Below are 6,000 nucleotides of genomic sequence, written 5' to 3'. Positions count from 1 at the left end.
ATCTCGTCTGGTTTTTTTTATGGGGATATGTTAAAGACAGTGTTTAGAAAACTCGACCAACTATTGTCGACCACATGAAAGAAATTTTATTATTATAGCTGCTTTTCGAAGTAGAACTCCACATATGCCTTTTAAAATGAAATCATTTTATGCAGTTAACAGGAAAAGAAGCATTTTGAGCATTTGATTTCATCTAGCTAATTTTTGTCACATAATAATAGGTTTACATCTAGTTTTAATTCTGTAATAATTAAAATATGTTTTAAACGTGTATCTTTTTATTACCGTTGAGTATTTTACTCTATATCCTTTAATTTTTGCAAGGTTTATTCAAATAATTTTCCTAGATTTTTTCAAATAATAAATATCTACTGACGCCAAATCATAAAAATTAAAATATCTAGGAAAATCTTTGTCTGAGGGGTCGGCAACCTTATAAATATTTTGAAGATATATAAATTCCCCATTGAACACAGGAATAATATACTGGGTGTTCCCTTAAAAATAAGGGAGTAACTTACTTTTAAAAGTGACTAATATTTCATATTAATTTTGTCTCACCCTGTATAACGTTTCGGTTAAATTTCAATTTGGTTTAACATACAATGGCTACTGTAATTAAATATCAGGCTATACGAGGTTAACTAAAATTTAGGTGGCTGTTATCGAAATTTAATATTTAATCTTTATTTTCACAAAATGTGAAATATGTCAAAATCCTGAGATTTTGGGTATATGCGTGTTTAATAAAACTGACCATTATTTTTTTCCTAGAATCCGAAAATCAATTAATATATAGGGTGTTCCATTAGAAAAAACACAACTTTAATGTGTAACATTTTTTAAGGACACCGTGTATATATCTATATATTTTTATAAAATGCTTTCAGTTAACTTATATACGCTGCCAAGTTTTCATTTCGATATAAACTACCGTTCTCCTTGGAGCTTCCGTGACGTATGAAAGGCGCCACCCTGTACATTAGAAACACTTCAAAGTTTTCTGGTGTTTCACCATTTTAACAATACCGAATCATTGTCTCCCACATCCAAAAAATCATAGTCATTGACTTCAAGAGTGGATATATACGATCGCCACTCTCCATTCCGATCTGTGCAATTTGTCTCTCCAACATCCGATGACGTATGCCGAAACCTTTACTCCACAGGGTCCTAGAGGAGAGAAAGGGGGGGTGACACACTCCCGGCCACTCCCGGCGCTCCCGCAAATGGTAGCGGTAGGTTAGGGCGTTCACCCTCCTCGTTCGCCAGCTTCCCGCGAACGCCGCACACGGCACATGGCGTTGCTATCGATTATCCTTTGCAGTTACGTCACGGCTTCGGCAGGATGCTGCGTGTGCCAGCCTGAATCGGGATACGTATCTGCCGCGGTAGCACCAAGTGCTACGTGTTGTTTTCCAAGGATATTCGAGACAGATGCTTATTCTGTTGTATTTTGCCTTTATCGACCGTAGCTTTTGTACATATATAGCGCGTAAAGTATTTTAGAGGACCTGTATCCAAATTTCCAGAGTAGTTTTAGAGACAGACCCACACACCATTAACCTTAATCTTGTAACGTTTCTGTGTTTTTGTTTGTTGCCCGTCTTCCCCCAAAATGAGCCCAGTAAGTATTTGATGCTGTTTCATTGTATATATAGAGCTTTTTCTTCGCGAACTGCATGTATTGCAACCAATTTTTTTTGTCGTTTGTAGCTTAGGTTGTTTAGAAACACCCAGCTAGAAATAAACATGAAACTGTTCGTATTGAGAAAGTAAACAGAAATTAGTACGATTAAAAGTACTTCACCATCACGTCAAGAATATATAGACTAATAAAACGTTTATGCTAAAAGTTTTTTGGTAGAATTTGTGTAGCTGAGTAAAGAAATATTAATTATTATTAGTTTTTCTTTAGTACATTTTATACAAATAGTGTATTATAAGGATCTAGATTCAAATTTCTGGACTATAGTTTTGGAGACATATCCTTCTTTAGCTTTTATCATGCAACGTTTCTGTAATTCCATTTTGCAGTTGCTTCATTGTAAATAAACAAATTTATCTTATTCTATTGTTCATAGTTTCTCTATTTTTCTATCTAATTGCATGTCCATCTATTATACAGGGTGAGTCTTAAATAAATGCAACTATTTTTAGGGGTAGTATATCCATTAGCGTGAAAAAATGAAGAATAATATTAAAAAACACATTTTTTGAATAAAACGTTTTACATGAATTTCTCTATCGATAAATTTTATAGACTTGGTTATCAAACCGTGTTCCTGTAGATTACTTAAATACCTACGAATTTTTAAAAAAAATAAAAATTAACACATTTTTTGAACACAACAAAATAATTTTAACTAAACAAAACTAGAAAACGTAATTTTTACTACATCACAAGCAAATAAAAATTAATACGTAGCCAAGAGCCATAATTCAAGATTTCCCTGGGAGGTGCCCAGCAGTACCTAGGGGGGGGGGGGCGCCACCCCGGTCACCACTGTAGTTACGCTAATGAGTATATTTCTACCCCAGAAACACGACAGGTTTTTTCGCAAAAAAAATGTAAATTTGGAATTTTTTGAAAAAAAAAATTGGATTTTTTTAGTTTTCGGTTAAAAAACATGATTTGTTAATAATAGGGCAACATATGTAGGTAGTGGATTAAATTTACAAGAAGAAAAATAAAGAAAAGATCCAGTGGTTCTCAAAATTTTCGTAAAAAATCAGTTTTTTTGGAAATTCTCGAAGTAAAATAACTCGCTTATTTTGAATTTATTCGAAAAACGGTAAAGAGAAAATATGTTTCTTTTATCGAGATCTACCAGCATTGAATATATTTGCACTTATTAACGACTCAATCTGTATTTTTGTTGTCTACAAACATCTCTCTAAACATAGATCTAAAATATAACTACTGGACAACTAAAAAGTACAAAAAAAATTGTATTTTAAAAAACAAAAATTTTATGCATCATGATAAAAAAAGAGAAAAACGAAAAAAAGTACATAGAATAAATAAGATAAAAAAGGAAAAGACACAACAAAATAAAATACTTCACCAGTAATAAAATGTTTACAAGGAAAAAACTAAATCAAAAGTATGGTACGACAGCGTACTTCACCATTACGTCAAGAAAACGTATACTAGTTTGCGATGTGATATAATCTTACTAAGAAAGTAAACGTTCTAATACCGGGTTTTATATATTTTTTATAGAGATTTATGGGGACGTTTAGCTGAGTAATATTATATAGGGTGAGTCTTATTATATTTTCAGTTTGCCGTGTTTCTAATAAGTCCAAAATAGGGAAGTTATTTTACTTAGTACTAAAATAAATGATTTTTTGCTTAAATTTTGAGAACTACTGGATTTTTTCTGATTTTTTTCTTCTTTTAAATTAAATCTACACAGCCCATGTTGCTATATTATCAAAATATTACGTTTTTAACTCAAAAAAAAAATAAAAATTCCGTTTTTTTTTGAAAAATACAAAATTAAAAAAACACGAAAATCAACTCACTGGCGTGTTCCTGGTGTCGAAATAGTCCACCTCTAAAAATATTTGCACTTATTTAACACTCATCCTGTATAAAAGCGAAAAAGTAATATTTCTTATATTTTTTTCTATATTCTTTTAATCTTCCAGAGGGATGGAAATAACAAGTTGTCACTTGTTATTTGTTACATTACAAAAAATTCCGTAAACAAAAGTCAGTTGAGGTCATAAGCATATCAATTAAAATTATTTAAAATATTTTAGTATTTTAAAATATTTTAATTATATGATACGCAACATATTCTATTGGAACAGAAAATCAGTTCCAAGTAAAGAATATAAAATACAAAATCATAATTTTGTCACTGTTGGTTTGTAAACCAGTATTTTTTACATAAATCACATATTTTCAGTTTTAAGCATTTTTAATTTTGATGTTTCTGGGATTGTTAATGTCGAGCAAAATACTTACTGACATTGACATATCCAATAATCTTAAAAAAAATCATTTTGATATCAAACACTCTAAAGACATTATTATATGGAAAGCTATCTACATAAAAGGGGGGAAAAAAACAAATAAAATTTACACATTTTAAATTATGCTAGACAACTAAACCTTCATAAAATTAAATTAAATGAACTGAATATTACAATAGATTTTTTATAACATTCAGGAATAGTTAGTATATAGTATGATTTTAAGAAAAAACGAACAAGTACCTTGCTCTTCTCTATTTTTAAACAAGAAGAACCACCTTTATCCCATCTTTTATAACGCTTGTATTTTTCTTTTCGCCTTTATTGCGATCCACAGAACAATTACAGTAAATATTCGTTGCCCTTTCGTTAGTATTTCCTTTTTGCTCTTATTTTCTTCACTGACATGAATGTTGTTTATTGCAGAGTGCGTTATTGTTGTTTAGAAGTCAGGTTATAGAAGAGCACAAAAAATAAATGAAAAAAAAACTATTTTAAGGAAACAAGAAATACAAAACTTAGTTAGATATAAATCTGGATATGTAATTTAGATGATAAATCATGATATAAATATGAAATTCAAGAAAAAGTAACCTAAAAAATTTTTTCAACTTTTGTGAAAACTTTAGGTACCCAAAATTATTTCTTTTTTGAATTTGGTAGAAAATGACTCAGTATAGTATAGTATCCACTAAAAAAAGAACTTCGGGCTTAAAATGGAGATAAACGTTATATTATGTAGTAGAGGGCTTAGTTTTTTTTTTAATATTGAAAATAAGCTACTTACCATTTTTCGAGAGATTTTTGTAACCCACATAATATGCTTTCTTCGTTCTTGATGTAAAAAAGTACAATAGCTGTTTTGATCTATCATATTCCTGAAAAAAATACATTTGCTGTAAAATACATAAAACTACATTCTGTAGATTTATTAAATTATTATAAACATTTTAGCACTAAAAACAAGAAAGAACTTATGACTTTCTTTATATTCTTATATAGAGAAACTTTAACCAGAAACTTTCATTATTAACGTAAAGTTGCTGGATTTTTTAAGATTTGTTAGCCAATATACGGCCTCTAGAAACTTCATTTTTGATGTAAACAAGTAAAATAGACATCAATTCTGTGGTACTAGGGCAAAACCCGATATGTCTATGGGGAAATAATATTAACATATCGGGTTTTGCTTTAGTACTACAGAATTAATACCGAATGTTTCTAAAAAAATATGTCTGCTGTAAAAAAATAAAACTAAATCTCTAGAAATTATAATATACATTAAATTAAAATAAATTATTAGTTTCTTTATACCGGGTGCGTCTCAAAAGTTACTCATCTCTATAACTTTTTTATATTTTCGGATTAAAAAACGAGATTTGATATGTTAGTATATGAGATAAATTAGGATTAATTGACGTATTCAATTGTTTTTGGTCACTACCTGTTGGACCGGAAATGACTACTTTGATTTTGATTTTTAAATAGCACCCTCGGTATTTTTTTATATGTCAACTTTTGACATTTTCGCATATGATTAAAAATACGATTTGGGCATCTTTTAACCAACCAGGACAAGACACGAAAAAAATTAGACGATTAAAATTATTTTTCCAAGGCTCCTTGATTAAAAATTAGTGTTTTTAACACAGACCAGATTGATATTTGAAATACGATTTTTTTAAGCAAAAATATCAAAAGTTGACATATGATATGTCATTCTATTCAGAGTGTCATTTTCTATCGAATAAACTAGAAATATACCGAGGGTGCTATTTCAAAATCAAAAGTTGTAGTCATATCCGGTGAAACAGAAAGTGACCAAATGTGTCATATACTAACATACTAAATCTGTTTTTTTTTATCTAAAAAAATAAAAAAGTTATAGGGGTGAGCCACTTTCGAGCCGCACCCGGTATATTCTCTGAGCTATTGATAAACTTTTTTGGTTATATATTGGACACGTAATTTAATGTGTCACATGAGGGTAATAGGGTCCTTTGAGGGTGACAC

At 29.9% G+C, this 6,000-nt stretch overlaps 1 protein-coding gene across 13 annotated transcripts in view; it reads left to right on the top strand.

Moving 5' to 3' along the window:
- The first annotated feature begins 1,352 nt into the window (after nt 1-1,352).
- LOC115874105 (coiled-coil domain-containing protein CG32809) overlaps nt 1,353-6,000 on the top strand; it is a 278,991-nt gene continuing 274,343 nt past the window's right edge. For 7 of the 13 annotated variants that reach the window (XM_030889190.1, XM_030889184.1, XM_030889186.1 and 4 more), the window contains exon 1: nt 1,354-1,627. The gene's annotated coding sequence lies outside the window, so the exon portion shown is untranslated. Of the gene's footprint in view, nt 1,628-6,000 lie in introns of all 13 variants that reach the window. The other 6 variants (XM_030889193.1, XM_030889192.1, XM_030889191.1 and 3 more) reach the window with 2 other exon arrangements.

Source organism: Sitophilus oryzae, unplaced genomic scaffold (assembly GCF_002938485.1).
Source record: "Sitophilus oryzae breed Bouriz unplaced genomic scaffold, Soryzae_2.0 scaffold_1227_pilon_pilon, whole genome shotgun sequence".
Taxonomy (NCBI): domain Eukaryota; kingdom Metazoa; phylum Arthropoda; class Insecta; order Coleoptera; family Curculionidae; genus Sitophilus; species Sitophilus oryzae.
This window is presented reverse-complemented; position numbering and strand designations above follow the sequence as displayed.